Raw genomic sequence first — 17211 nt, 5'->3', positions numbered from 1 at the left:
TATTTTAATGATTTATTTATTGTTATATACGACTGACAAGTAAATTTGCTGTAAGTGATATAATGACATGATACATGTGGAGAATCTACCCTTTGATAAAACTCCAATAACATTTCTATAGGAGACCTCAAGGCCATCTTCTTTTCAGACGCCTAGGAGGATTAGAAACGAGTGGGCTTCGGTTGTTAGGAAGTTTATCTGGATTTGTGACAAAGAAAGGAGTATTAAGGATTTTACGAAGGATTTTGGACTGTAAGGATTGGATTTGGGAGGAATTCGGTGGTTTAGTGAAGCCCCAAAGCTCAACTCTGTATTTCCAGATAGGCCTTATAACAGTCATGTAGATCAGTCTTTTGTATTGGATTGGCAATTTAGACCGTTTCTCTAGTAAATGTAATAGTTGGAATCGACTAGCAGTTTCCTGTATTTTCAGTCTTGTATGAGGTTTCCATGTCAGTCATTTGTCCAGATTTAGTCCTAAGTAAGGGATCTGTTAGACAGGAATAAGTAGGGTACCATTATATGATACTGTAGGGCAAGAGGTCATGGGTTTACGACGAAGGGTAAATGTGATTTGGTGGGATTTATTGGAATTTATTTTAATCCTTCAGTTTTGGCACCATTCTTCGAGAGTAGTGATAACTGTATTTAAGTTAAAAATACAAGTAAATATAATAACATTTCTACATTAGGTTTCAAAGTATTTATATGTAATATAACAAATGTAGTAATGTGGTTTATTTTAAAATATAAAAGGTAAAAAATACGTTTATATTTGTTGTGCGTAATAGATGTATAAATATGCTATGGATGTACCAACCCAGAAATACACTATCACTCTTTGAGAATGAATAGAAAAGAAAGCATTTTATAGTTCAAATCTTTAAAACATTTACAAAAATAAACGCAATCATGCAATTAATTTTTGAAATAATGGTAAAACGTTTCAGTCTATCCGGTAGCATTAATTAAAAGAAACCTTAGCTAAGTTTTCTATTATATGTCTAGAAAATGCTATTGGATAATTATTGAATATATCGTAAACGTGTACTACAGGAAGGTCTGAAGTACCACTCTTTAGCATAAGAGGGTAGAATTCTCTCTTTGATTCTCTTATCTAGCTTATTTTCCTCTATATACTGTTCTTGTATTCTAGTTTCGGAGACAAGAATTTTCGGTTAGGCTTCTCTTTGCTAAGCTTCGACATAAATGCCGGTCATTATTTCAAGAGAAATCTACTATTTACTTTCCGAAGGCAGAGGCACTTTCCAAGCAATCTGGATATCTGGTATGTTCAATTAAGCAATGCGAGAGGACGCACTATCCTCCCACAGCTACTATATGAAAGCTTCCTCGAATATCTATCTATGGTTCGCTACTTCGTAATAGACCTACTGTGTCGAACATTTTTATGAGAAACTTCCAGTATTCAAGGTATAGATTGTTATACATAATATAATAACAGTATAAAGTTTAAAAAATGTTTTGCTCAGTACCGTTTCATAACAATTAAATTAAAATATTCCATACAAGTACAGTGATAATTATATTCCAAAAATATCAGAAATCATTCGACCGATAGGTGACAGGATAAGGATATCATAAGAGGCGTTCAATTTCTTTGTATTTATAGCGTTCCTCGAGTTAGCAACAGATGGGGGAGTTGTTTACTCCAGTCGGTTGCAATCTGGAGAAGCCATTTTCAGAAATGATTCAACCATTCCCCGATAATGCTACCATTAAAGTGGACCCCGTTGCTTCATACAACTGCGAGCTCTGCGAGTTTAAATTTAAACTTGCCATGTGCTAATGAGTTTAACCGTAGTAAATGGAAATTACAGCAATTATATTGCCATTTTGGTACTTCCAGAATTTCATTTATGATGCCTACAAAAGTATACAGTACCATTAAAAAAAAATCTGTTTCATACCAGAGTTGGGTGCTGCATAATGAAATGAAAAAGAGTTACATTAGCAGAACATTGGTTCTTTTCTGGACTAGCTCGAATAACTGAAAACAGAGTTAAGAATGAAGAGCAGTAGGATTATTTTTTCTTTATTAACTAAATAAAATTTTATCTTATTTTTATGGAATGAACTAAACCAACAACAGTTCAATTAAATAATCATCAAACCCTACACTGAAATTAAAATTAATATTTATGCTATAACTTAGGAATTAAGCACTATCATTTTCTAATAAATATTTTTACAGAATGTTAATGTCAGATATACTATTTCTGGTTTTAATTTAAATATATAAATATTTTGTGTCTGAATTTAAACTTATCGACATTAGATGCTCCCATATTCATTTACTATTAATAATTTTTCAAAAGTTGTTATTATGCCCGAATTTACGTAAATTGAACTGAATAGTTATTTACTGGCATTTTTATATTGCAAATAAAATCCTACAGATAAATTTTATTTACCTCATTTCAAAATTTAAATTTTCTCGTGTTAAATAGGGGTTTACTAATCGATATTCTCAATAAAAATTACACTTATCTACATTAGATCCCATATATGTATATGGGGGTTGGGTCCTATATAGTCCTGAAAGATGAATAAAAGATTGATGTGAATATTCATAGAATCCATAAACAAATATATTTAAGAAAATTTTGTAGTCATTATCTATCAAAAATAAACTATTTATCTAGATAAAACAGGCAAGAAGAAACTATGATACATTTAGTTTGGCTTTTTGTGATTTATGGCTTCCCAGGCAGATGTACTGACACTCAGGACGATTTAGTATTTTACGTAAATCGGTTGATGGACCACTAAGGTGTCCCAACAGAACTCAAGGATGTTTTGTACCCAATGTTTGATTATATGTTTCATCTGAAACATGAATCGACACAAAGAAGCCTGGACGCTATTGGCACTCACTACGAATGAGTATAAAGACGAGGAAAACCTTGTTTATAAACAAAAAGATTAATATAAAAATTGAAAAAAAAACTAATAACAATTAACCTTTGTAGTTTATCATATACGGGATGGATACAGTGGCAATCAGGGATAACATGCAGAACTCATTCCTTATTTAGCATCGTGTCTATCGGAGCCATAAGTCTCCCAAAAATATTTTTATTATTACAAGGCAATAAAAAATTAAAATATAAATATATCATAGTGTCTTCATTAGTGTGTCTTTTATTTAGATGATTAATCTAATTTTTGATAAATAATTATTCAATTAGATCCTAGTAAAATTAATGCATTGAAGATTTTTCAGGAGGAATAAATTAATCGCGAAAATTGTAATAAAAAACAACATTAAAAATAAAAAATTATTCTTATATAGAGAAAAATAAAGTGTATCAATACATACATAATACCGTTTTTTATAGTTATAAAAATATTAAGTTATAAGATAAAGTTCCAATCTATTTTAATGGACTTTGCAAGGAAAGAGTGCAAGATAATCTCGACAGGCAATAAAAAAAAAAAAATGCATACAGGTTCTTATGACTTTGACCCAATTTTACAACAAGGCATTTATCTTATCTACCTTGACATTAATTTTTCACCAATTAAACTTGATATAATCAATGACTAAGATATATAGAGCCGTTTTTTTTTCTGTGGGAATAGATCTGAAACATTACAACCGATGAAGGATCTTTGGCTTCAGTAGTTTGTAGGAACATGGGTGAGGGTGTTGAACTGTATGCATCTCAAGAAAACGTTTACTAACGCCTATATTTTATTAACAAACTAAATTATCAAATCCTACCTTGTTTAGTCAAATCTACAAGAATGTTTTTCATATATTTATTATAATTATATTAATAATTTACAAGAAGGTTTAAAAATATTTTAAAGCATTGAGATTTGATACCATGTCTAGAACATAGTTTCCTATTCAATGACTTTACGATTCCGAGTAATTTAATTGGTCAACATAATAAATTACAAACATAAAATTGAATATACATTTTACATACAGTTTGCCAACTTGTATACATTCCTTTCTTCATTTTGTATATATCCATTTGTATATATTCAATTATCTTTTCTAGGAGGTCAGAAAAAAAAGAATATACATCATTAAATAAGGCAAGTTCAAAAATTGTGGTATTACTGTTGAGTAACCTATCTTACATGTGTTGTTGAGTAACCTATCTTCCATTCACCGATAAAATTATATCTACCGATTCAGTTCGTCCTAATAAAGTAAAGATTATTTAAGCCAGTAATAATAATATCTCAGCTGTAATAAAAATTTAATTTTTAAAAAAGTTTCATAGAGAATTATACAAAATATTAAGACATGATAATGCCAACAATATTATTTCCCTATCTACGAAATATAATAATTAATGTGAATAAAAAATAAATTAGGAAATAAAATATAACTATTAATCAACTGAATATGTTGTAATTAGAAGATAATTTTAGCATCAGATTTCATTATTCATATTCATTCATTGTAAAGATAATATAATACATATACAACTGATTAAAAAACAGTCAAGCAAAATATTTATAATTTTAGTGTAATATAAAGTTATCAATATTTTTTTGATTAAGCGAAATAATTATGTTCCAGCAATGCCCGTTCATAGGGGAAAAATGCCCTCCTAATTTATTCCGTGATAATTATTATAGTTCTTTAAAAGCAATTATTTCAACAAAGAATATTTAAGTTAGTTGAACCAATCCAGACAATAATAAAAATCCCAGCAGGATTAAGCAGCACAATAGCATGCCCGTGATAGTATTAGTATTAATAGTATTTTTCGTCTATTATTAAAATTTGTATTACATTCACAATAACATATTTGAGAACTGAATTGATAAGAACTAGGGTAAGAGAATCCCCGTGTACATCAATAAATTTAAAAAAAATAATAAAATTAATTAAGTTGAGTAACTATACCATATCAATACATAATTTATTAAAAAATTAATAAAAAGCTATCAGGCTTACCTCAGAAAGATCGGGCTCAGGTTCAGTGCTAGGATTGTGCTCTTTAGGCGTTTTAGCAGAAAGATTGGGGCTGCCTTCTGCCACTACCGAGGCCTAAAAAAAGTTGAAACATTATTAATATTCAATATAATAGAAATAAAATATTAATACTTTTTAAATATATAGATGTTCATTGTTATCCATAAAAAATAAACAAATTTAAAGAAAGGAAAATGTGAAATTAGCCTTCTTTATAAGTAGTATTGGAGTAATAAACTTAAAAATATGTTAATAATATTTTAATGGTTATCGCAGTAAATCTCTTGGTCCCACCATCCCAGTGATATGAGTTCGGAAAACACATTTTAAACTATAATGTAAATGCTTCAACTTTCATTAAAACATATTCTAAGATAATATTTGATGACAAATTTGTACAACCTTCAGCTAACCTTCCCCCTTCCTTCCTGAAAGAGATTAAAAATTTTGGACTTTGTTTTTACTGAACTAAACTAAAGTTCACTAAAAAACACATCAAATTTAAACAAGCGAATATAAATATTGGATTAAAAATTCATTAATTATCTTTATTTAAAATAAAACAGAATTTTTTAAAAATCTTTTTTAATAAATCTATGATTCAGGTTTTAGCCTCAAAAGGCACCTGAAAACATTATTTCTCCACTTTTTTTTTTTAATATATGAAGTTCTTTGTGATATGGAGACAAGAGAAAATATCATTTCACCTTTTTTCGTTGTTCCATCATGGTATTCATAAAGCATTTCTTCCGCTTCATGTAAAGAGGATGGAACAAATAAGAATTGATATAAAGTTCAGCTAAAATTAATATATTTAATTTCTGCTTTATTATATTTTAGAAATGTCATAAATCCAGGAATTACCACATTATCTCTTTAAAACTAGTCATAAATTTCATTTTTTTTTTTTTTTTCATACCCTCCTATAATGATGTTATTGAATAGCTGGTACATACATATAGGAGGTATACTATATGTATATCTGGGTGATGATACCTTGGATTGGCTTTTGGCATTATAAGGTTAGGTGAGTGGTCCATTGAAGGTTGTTACTTGGTTGTCTGACGCTAGTGGATTATTGGAACGGGGAGGGGCCGTTCCGCTGGTTGTATGGTGAAAATTTAGACCTCAGACTTGAAGAGTCTAAGGCCTTCCCTCGTCGAGAAGGCCCCCACGATAGCCGAGTGTTCTAACACATGAATCTCTGGCTTTTAACGCTTATGTAAACGGCATAAATTTCAGATAATTTTTCAAATATTTAGAAAAATGCAATTGTTTATTTTCTGCGAGCACTACGACCATATAACAAATAAACCTTTCATTTTAATCATCTTTTATTTCTACACGGTAGTCCATGTAAAAGTATAGTTATAGTTTGTTAATTTATTTATAAATGTTTTACTCTTTACCCCCCTTCTTAGTTTTTTTTCTTTTTTTAAATGAATAAATAAATACAGTAGGTTTTGTAAAATTGTAATTAATCTAAAATACTATATTCATTTAAATTCACGTAGTTTTTAAATTAAAGTGGAAATAAAAACATTATAAAAGGGTAATACAAAAAGTGATAAATATAATTAGTAATAAATATTTTTAAAAAATACACATAAAGTGGTTGATATGATTTATTTATAAGTTATCTAGCTCGACAAATTTAAATAATTAATATTTCGATATAAATTTAGTGCTTTAATTTTATTTTATTTAAAAGACAGATTATCGACCACTACGAAAAAAAATGTTGGGATAAAGATTAGATAATCCTTATCAAGTCCTACACGCAATCAATTTATTTGCTTCAGTGAATTAATTAATGAGTCAGGAAAATGTAATGTGTTGATATGAGGCCCGTCATTATATTATAAGTATTCCTGCTTTGTTTTTTTTTTTTTATTTTCCAAACACAAATATAGACTTATCATAATATATGAAATGTTCTGCACAGGGTGGCACAAATAAACAGATTTGACCTTCTGTCTCTTTGAGAGTTTTTGTACCTTAAAAATTATTGGAAGTTTCTTTATTATGGTTGTACACTTTCATGACTTATACTATCCGCCCAGGGCTTTCTGTAAGAGCAGTTTACACATATTAATAATGACTAGTAGCTAAATATATTCAAACAGGGACTTTGATTTAGAAACTTAAAAGCTTAGAATTTAGTAACTTAACATGCATAAAGAAACGATATTGTAACGTGTAGTGAGTTAGTGGGCTTGATCCAGGGAAATGGATTTTTTGCTAGAGAAGCTTTTTTCCCCCTCCGACAAAATCCTCCACTGTTTAGAGGTAAAAAGGGGAAGGGCCAATCTCTTTTGAAAGTGGAACGTCTTACAGATTGATTTCTTAAGACCAACAGGATTATAACTTAAAACAAACATATGTATTACGTGATACCAACTACACAATAAATCAAGTATTGAAGGATTAATTTGTAAAAATTAAAATCACGTTACACATTGAAATATATAATTTTCAATAAACTAAAAAATATTCATATCGATAATTTTAGTGACTTCCAGAAGCTGGGTTGGAAAAAATGGTGATAAGTGAAATAAAGCATTAATAACATTACAATAAAAACAAAAAACAACAATGTTTCGTGTCATTTTGAAACTAACAGCTAAGGAACAAGTTCATCATTAGGCGAAAACAGCAATAAATACTTTTAAATTACACTTTTTAGTCTGAATGGATATAAGGAGAACGGGAATTCGCTATACGAGGGGTACGGATGGGGATACTACCGGACATTCTCTACCCGAAAATACAAAAAACAAAAAGCTGAAGATTTTGAACTTCGAAAATACGAAGTAGCATTTGAAATTCTAAAATAGTAAAATAATTCGCAGAAAGAATAAGCTCAATTTAAAACTATCAGTAGTAGCCCAAAAATTAAAAAATGAGGATTAATTGATATGATGTGTTTCAACAGACAGTAAAATTATTATTTCCAAGTGATTTTATAAATATATTGTTCTGTTTGAACAGACAATTAAATCATTATTTTCAAGTGATTTTATAAACATTATGTTGTATTTAAACAAAAAAAATATTATTTTCAAATGATTTTTTAAATATATTGCAGCCTTTGAATAAATAATAAAATTACTGTTGTCTAGTATAAGTTCTGTTTTGTATAAGTATTTTATTTTAATTTTGTTAGCCCACTCCACTATCCACCAATGCCATCGTGTAGTTGATTTTGTCTCGTCTTCATTGGAGCTTGGAATGTACTCGGGAGTCTTTCTTGATGTAGAACAGGCTTTTAATCGAGTCTGGCACCCAGGACTGCTATACAAGAACCGTGAATTCCTACCCCCTACATACTTCCTCATTATCCGTTCTTATCTCTCCAACAGATTATTTCAAATAAATCACAACAGGGCTTATTCATCCCTATTCCGTCAGTCATCTGGTGTAAGGGTAGTATCCTTGGTACTATCCTTTATACAGTTTTCACAGCTGACATCCCAACCCATCCTAACACTATCCTCACCATGAATGGCGATGACACATGTATATTGTCAGTGAACCATGATCCTTACATTGTATCCCAAACGCTCCACTCCCACATCACCCTTGAAGAATGGGGCCAAATCTGGAGGATTAAAATTAATTCCAATAAATTCCACAAATCACATTTACCCTTTGTCGTAAACCCATGATTTCTTGCCCTACAGTATACTTTAATAATACCCCTCTTATTCCTATCGCACAGTTCCGTTACTTAGGACTATATCTGGACAAACAACTAACATGGAATCCTCATACAAGACTAAAAAGGCAAGGAACTGCTCGTCGATTTCGGCTATTACAACATTTATTAGACAAACGGTCTAAATTGCCAATCCAATACAAAAGACTGATCTACATGACTATTATAAGGCATATCTAGGACATACGGAGCTGAGCTTTGGGGCTCCACTAAACCATCAAATTCCTCTCGAATCCAATCCTTACAGTCCAAAATCCTTCTTAAAATCCTTAATGCTCCTTACTTTGTCACAAATCAAGTCATCCATCAGGACCTCAATGTTCCATATGTTGCCGATTTGGCCAGAACCAGATTCCATTCCTTCCATTATAAACTTCTCAACCATCCAAATCCACTTGATTCTAACCTGGCTTCTCCTTCATTACCTAATAATCCTCCTAGGCGTCTGAAAAGAAGATGGCTTCGAGATCTTCTCCTCTAAAAATGTTATTGGAGTTCTATCCGTGCTTAGATTCTCCACATGTTTGTATCATGTCAATATGTCACCTACAGCAAATTTACTTGTTGTATATATTTGTACACAGTTGTAAATAACAATAAATAAATAAAATTGTTAGTGTACATATATTAACTGTGTTTTAACTTTAATATTTATTTTAGTATGAATGAGCACCATTATTTCACTAATTGCTCATTATTGGAGCCAATTATAATATTTCCCAATAAATGTATACCTAAAAACTAGAAAAAAATTTAAAAAGTCCAAAATTCGTTAAAGATAATTAGTAAAATTAATATTTTTTAAGCCATATTTCTCTACCACACCTTTGTAAAAAGCAAAAGTATTTCGTTTCAATAAATTATAACATTAATAAATACAATTTTGAAATGGGAAGACAGACAACCGAAAGGAACAGATTTGTGCAATAGTTACATCTGATCTCTTGAAGTTAATAAGATGACAGTTGAAGATGATAAGATCCTAAACCTTATCGAATTTATAAATAATTCTGAGCTCGGGCCGCTACCTGTGAGAGCTGTCTTGTTTAATAATCAAAATGCTTTCAAGGCGTCCCCGGATTTAGTCCGCGAACTCCCCTCAATAGTCAGTTCTATTAATAGGAATAGGATCTATTAATAGAATTTAAAACCTCATAAGTCTAGAAATTTGAAACTTTATTTACTTCTATGGACAAATATCTAAATCAGATACATTTAAGAGCAATAGTGATAAGTTTATACTTTTAGATATCATTCAAAAGAAAACTAAATAAAGATATTTCAACTAAAATAAAATATCATGTTAGGACATCACGGCCCACCAAGTGGTCACCTCGGATCTCGGACGAGGGTTCCTGGAATCTTGTGGGTTCGATTCGTACATTAGTCAATATGTATTTTACAGCGGCCCCGTAAAAAAAAATCTTGACAGTTCGGCTCTAGGCCTATTTAGGTTCTCAATGGAGGGCTTGAGCCAAAATTAAAAAAAAATAAATAAATTAAAATTCTGCACAGGGCTCCAAACAGCAACGTAAAATACATTTATCAGCTTCTGGTAGTAGACGTAATTATGATATTAAAAAAAATATAAATAAATTTACTATTGGGATTACATGTTTTTTTTCACATACATTGGATTTTTTAAAATTTTTATTTAAACCCCAAAATGAGAACTAAATAGCCAGTCCTAAGACCAGTTTCAGGCAAAGGCCTTCTAGAAATCCATCAATACAGTAGAAGCTCTTATATATGTAACATTATATAAACTCTACAACTATCTCCTTTGCGATTAATGCTTCGGCCCAGTATCTGAAATGAAATTATAACTCGAAACGAAATTATAACTCCAATCATTATAAATTATGAGCGTACAAACTTAGCAGAAAATACTGCCATCGGCATAAAAAAAAGCAGATCTGAGATATTACACCACATTTCATCGGATCATTCCAAACCAATTTAAGTCGTTATAATTAGTGGAAGTAGTGCCTAATAGAAGAAAAGGTGTTGGGAGTAACATAGCATCCAATCGCGGACAGAAGCACAAAATTGGCGCCCAAGTTGAACAGAGGCGACCAATGGGCTGGGACACACCCTAAGCTGCCTAAGGAAGCCGAGCTTGAAGAGGACATATGTAGCCTTCAGGGATTTATTTTCGAGCCCTTATTGAGTCCTAGCCCCTCTCCCCTCCCGCAACAAGATAAATTACTCGCTAGTGTTCTCCTTTCGGCTCGGCTACTCAGCGCGTCCAATACCCACTCTTCGTGTCCTCACCAGTTCCAGGACTAATTTTCGTCGCAGGTTCTGAATAGGTAGGATCATTGGGAACAGCAAACCAGCTAATGTTATTAACTTTGAAAACTGCAGATAACATACAAATCATTTTGGAAATTCCTTTTTATAGTTACTGTGAAGCTCTCTCTCCCATTTGAAATATTAGTAGATGTCGAGCAAGAAAAGTTTAGACAGAATTAATCTTAAAGTAAAATTAAGACTAATTCAAAATATGAAAATGAAAATCTGTACAGCTACAACCCGTGAAGTTTATAGTACTTTAAAAAATCTTGAACAACGGATAAGAAAGGAGGTGATTTATTCATGATCACGCTCAATCGCCAGATTTTCCCTCAATTAAGGGACCCATACGGGAATTTGTATTCCCTTTGAGGTTAGGTCGACTCCGGAGGGCTCTCGAACTCACAGTAATAGAATAAATTCTGAGCGACAGCCGGATTCAAACTTGGGGCCTTGAATTCGCAGCACAGCGCCTAACCCACTGAGGCATTCCAATTACAAATATAGCAAAATATAAATTATATGGATGTTATTAAAAAAGTTACAACCTTGAAAATAGAGAAAAGACTCGAAAACGTCGAGGGAAAATAAATTGAAAATATAAAAAGGAAAACAAATTTCACAAATAATATTGTATTAAGGAAAAAATAATTCAATTAATATGTATTAAGTAAATTGAAGTATAAATTCAAATACCAGATCATAATTTTTTTTTAAATCTAGTCCTTTCGATATACAGTATTTTATTAATTAAAATATATATTTTTTTAAGATGTGCAAACTTTTAACCTAGAAATATAGTTTTATTATTATATATAATAGCGGTAGTATATAGTATAGTAACAGCGTGGCAACACATCTGTCTACCAACCCTAAGGTTGTGAGTTCAAGCCCGGTCCCATCCGGGATTTTTACAAGTATAAAATTATACAAAACTCACTCACAGCCACTCCCCTGGCATTTGTGAGGCCCGTTAGCCAATGGGTGGTAGTCGCAAAAAATAGGTGTAGGAGTGACGAACCCACCATATGAAAAAAACACGTCAAGAAATGAGCGATGTATATCTTAAGACATAGCGGGAGGACATAGACCTCCATGGTCTGTCGCCCATATAATAATTAGGCAACATATTAAAATAAACTGGAGACATTTAATCTTGTACCAACTACACGGATTTATATAATATACTGTTCTGCATATTTTCTTTAAAATATTTAATTAAAATCATTATATAATTCAAAATGAGAAAAGGAGAACATTGAAATATTTTATTGAAGGGTTTTAACCTTATCAGTTATAAGTGATTTTTTTTTACTCTTTGTCTGGTAATTAATGAAACCGTGGTGAGAAGTCGTTTTAACTTCGTGGGGCCGCCACGAAATAAAAGTTAAACTTTCCCTCCTTCCCACATTCCGTATTCTGACAGGTGCTCCTGCAATTACTCAAGTTGCTAAGGTGACGCTTCAACTCCCTCGGCTACAGAAAACCCTATTATATTATATGTATCATTGTAACTGGTGCCGTGATATATTCCAGTGGTGGGCCAATCAATTTCGTTGAGTCAAGTGCGGCGCCAATAAAAGTTTTGTTTCTAGTTTCTAGCACGTTCGTGATTATAGCTTCCGAACTATCACATATCCATTATCTGTGGTGCACCACAGCAGTCCTGTCTCCAGTCTTGTCGGTTTCACAGATGAAAAAATAAAAAGAACATTGGTTTCTTTTCGTAGGAATAAAACAATTTAAACAGTAAGTTTTATTTTTGAAGTGATAGATGGTGAAGTGTAGCCCCGTCTTATATACCACTTTGTATAGATTTTAAATTGAACAGAAAACTTACTGGTAACAAACGGTAAAACTAAAACAGAAGGTAGATTACTGAAGAAAGATGCATAATTATAAAAAATATTAACATCAAAACAGCTGTATGGTTTCATAAATTGAGGTAAATAAAAAAAAAAAAGACAGTTCTAAACATCATGAAAAAATAATTTCCTTACTATGGAATCATATAATATGTAAATTGATAAAAAATCTACATGAGTTTGTTACTCGAATAAATTAAAAGAATTATTGATTGAGTTACAAAAATAATTAGGAGATACCAGAATAATACCTTTTATGCTAATCTAATTAATTGTGCTAATCATCATTCATGTTACGTACTGAATTATCTAAGAAGCTAATCGAAATCTTATCTACCGTTCACATTTGATTTCATTCCCGTGCTGTGCAAGTCATGTTCATTACCAAAGGTGGTCAACAAGACGATCGCGATACCAATTTTGGTCGACCGTCGGTCGCTAGCAATATCTGTGGTTGCATTCCGTGTACCATGAACATCGAAGCTATTGTAGTAGACAAAACTTTCTAGCAATAGTTTAATGCATTCTGGGAATTTGCATTGGTCATAAATTCCTAGAATACTGACTACTTGACACAATATATTTTGACTTACTTATACTTCTATCATTCTTGTCACCGGACGCAAAACGTTAACTCATTATTATTATCTTAGTCACCATATAAACCTAATTATAATTGCTCGGATAGAGACATGCAAACTCAGTCTTCCCATTGATGTTAATGGAACAAATAAATTCAAAATCTATCTTTATCTGTAGCTACTTCGAAATTATAAATATTGTTAATAACTATCCATGTTCTTATAATTTCCCTGAACGTGAGTTTTATGGCCCTTTAAATAATTATTGTTGTTTTTTTTACTGAGGTACGTAAGTACGTAGATAAGTCCTATATCTATATTTCTATATATATTTTTTTCTGAGGTGTACTCAGAGAGTTATTGACAGATTAGCAAAAATTAAGTCATATCATTCTTTCATGTTAAATTTTCCTGGCCTATAAAACAACAAAAACAAAGAACACGAAAGAGAATATTGACATGCCTTACTGTGCATTTTTATAATACCTTATTCATATTTACGAATAAATATTACTATAGCTTATACATTTAAGTTGATAAAAGTTAGTAAAAATCAATCTTGATCAAGTGTTGGAAAATTGAATTTTTAGTTATACCTAGAAAACTTAATAAATGATTTAAAAAATAAAAAATGGTATTGAACATATATATTTTTTTTATCTACCCATACTGGAATGCACGTTATACTGCACAGTGCATAAACATAGGGTGCATTTCACACCCCTTCTCACCCCTTAGACTACACCGATGTAAGTCGCGACAAACTTTTAAGATAAAAATTTGGCCACCCCTGCTCATTACCAAGCTTGGAATATTGCTTCCCTGATGTATTCGTTGCCATTTCCTTATTTTGTTCCCAACTTTAAGAACCGACTAAAGGTAACATAAGCCGTAGAAAATCTTAGAATTTTCGAATGAGAAAATTGATTATTTTAATTTCCTACATTGTAAGGTATTGATAATATTTTTTTTTGTTAACAACTTTTTTTTATTTGATCGGCCTATTGCATTATAATAATTGGAAAAAGCACTTGTTTCTAGTTTTTATTTCTGTCATAAAAACGTAGTAACAATTCATTATGGTAAAAAGGGACGAAAACAGTTTCAAAACGTGGGGATGACTTTTTTTCGTAAGAGTCACACGGTAAAAGGATATTATTTACACAAAAGATTTTGTAGAAATAATAATTCATTATTATAAGAGATAGTTGACCGTGGATGACTTATACGAGGAGAAGATGGTTAGTGGTGCGGTCAAAATAAAGCACAAATAAGTTCATATAACTTATTTAATCGTGCCAACGTCTCGACTAGAGTTTCTAGCCTTCACCAGGGCTAAGAACAGAACAAGATAACAACCAATGAATACAGAAAATAAAATATAAACAGAATGACGTAGTGTGAATAATTTTATTCAGTGACTTCTCTTATTTTATTGAGTGACTTCTCTCATCACTTTATTTTATTAATTCCATTCTTTAAAATTATTCACTTTATGTCATTCTCTTTATATTTTATTTTTTATTTTCTATACTTATTGTGGTTGTGTTCTTAGGCCTGATGAAGGCTAGAAACTCTAGCCGAAACGTTGGCACGATTAAATAAGTTACATCAACTTATTTGTGTTTTATTTTGACCGCACCCCTAACCATCTTCTCCTCGTATAATAATTCATTAAATTAATTAGTAATCTAATAGTACTTTCAATTAATTATTTCGTACGATATTTGTTTTTTTTTGCTATTATTTCTGATGACTAAAAAGGCTGCATACATGTATCTCGTATAAACTACAAATATAGTGTTAACGGAAGACAAAAAATGCTGCTATGAGGGCACAGTGTGGACAAAAATGTACTAACTGACAACTCAAATAAAAGACAAAATAATCTACGGTACAAAAAGTTCCTAATTCCTAGAAATCTTCTTTACTAAAAAAACCTACGTAGATCGAAAACGTATTCAATTTTTTCCCTTATAATCCCTTTTGAAAATAATAATCAAACAGGGATAAAAAGTAGATTGATTGTTTTTCAGTTGAGGAACCACTACATAATATACAGTACCACCCGATTTGATTCAATATAAATATTTTTGAATTGGTTTATAGATGATCGATGTTATAGTTGGCAAGATTAGAGTTATACTATTATTATTTTTTTAGTTTTACTCGTCAGTTCCTAACCTCTCCTTTTAGGAGTATGTTCCAACCTACCATTTGCTATTTCATGTGTAAGCCTCCGGTTCTTGATTAATGAATACTGCTGGTGTAAAAAAAAAAGAAGATTAATTACCCCATTTGAACCTCTGCATATTTTTTTCTGTTTTCAATGCTAAGTAAACAGAATTCCAAGAATTAAAAACAAACAAATAAAGAGTTGAGATGATCAGTTTAGGACCGTCTACGTCTCGAATCTTCCTCAGCGGCCCAAGATTTGTATAAAGTTATGACAGCTATTCCATCATATACGTCGCACCGTAAACTCGTTAATTGGAAGAATAAAGAAAGTTTTCGCATTATTTCCATTTATTATTTCAGATAACCCTCTAGAGGGCTGGAGGATATCTTCTGCCTCTTGGGCAAACGTTGGACTTGTTCCCCAATGGTCAGCAGTTTCCATTGCCCCAAACCATTAGGTCTGATACAACGAGAGATCACTAACACAGCGCTATTCCATCAAATATTTATTAACAGCAAACGTTACTTCAATGTGCTCTCTCAGGCAGATAATTTCATTGTAAACTGATAGGCAAAAACCGTTGGCATCAATATACGCAACAAGGTTATCGTATTGCAGTAGTTATGGTATAATATATTTTGTGATGTATTATATATTATATTATTTATAATACATATATGTATTTATAAATTATTGGAATATTTAATTTTAAACAAAGACTGATCTATATTTATTAAGAAATTAAGCAATACAATGTTGTTGTCTTTTTGTATCATTTTATTTATTCTATATTAATGTAATTTTATTTTTGTTTAAACGTGTACCTTTATTCAATTTCTCAAACATCATTGATTATAACATATACAATAGTAATGTATATAGTGGCAGATTATTTAAATACATTCACTTTTAGTTATGTACACTCATGTTTATTTTTTCTTCCTTTCCTAGTTGAGTTTTGAGAATATTTTTTAGATAGAATAAAAACTGCAACTAATATATTGTAACAAGATGGTCTGAGTGGCGGTCAATAATGGTGTCAAAATAGTAAAAAAAAAAACCATTTTATTGTTAACCAACATTTTGCTCCACTTTGCAGGGATTCGTCAAAGACTTAAGTTGACATTTCTGTTTCACCTGTCAGCCCTGATGGAGCTTTGATAATTGGGGCGAAACGTTGGTTAACAATATATAGTTTTCTTTTAATATTTTGAAACCTTTATTGACCTCGCCACCCGACTATCTTCCTACAATCTACTTCATACGATGAACTATCTTCTTCCAATACGAATACAACTAATATAGTATAAAAACTAAACACTATCGTATAACTAACTATATTTAGATTATTTCTTGTAATAAGAGCATTTGATTTTATTTTTTATTTTTTGTTCTCTTATATTTTGAATATTCTTAATATAATAGCAATAACATGTTTTCAATGTTATCTCCACATAACATAAATACAGTATGCTGTTTCGAATGGAGTAAATACAATTTGTAAATAACTTCTCTTGCATTGGGATACGAAGCAAGAAAATAAAACAGTGAATGAACAATTTTATTTGCAAATACATGAATTTTATAAACATGGTCAAAAAGAAAAAAAT

The 17211-nt window shown here is 31.0% G+C and overlaps 1 long non-coding RNA gene across 2 annotated transcripts in view; it reads right to left on the bottom strand.

Annotated features, from left to right (window-relative positions):
* Positions 1-4944: 4944 nt before the first annotated feature.
* Positions 4945-17211, bottom strand: part of LOC136795262 (uncharacterized) — a 605676-nt gene continuing 593409 nt past the window's right edge. For both annotated transcript variants that reach the window (XR_010842836.1, XR_010842835.1), the window contains exon 3: positions 4945-5038. This is a non-coding gene — a long non-coding RNA (uncharacterized lncRNA). The remainder of the gene's footprint in view (positions 5039-17211) is intronic.

Source organism: Halyomorpha halys, unplaced genomic scaffold (genome assembly GCF_000696795.3).
Source record: "Halyomorpha halys isolate HHAL.00 unplaced genomic scaffold, Hhal_1.1 Scaffold167.1, whole genome shotgun sequence".
Taxonomy (NCBI): domain Eukaryota; kingdom Metazoa; phylum Arthropoda; class Insecta; order Hemiptera; family Pentatomidae; genus Halyomorpha; species Halyomorpha halys.
This window is presented reverse-complemented; position numbering and strand designations above follow the sequence as displayed.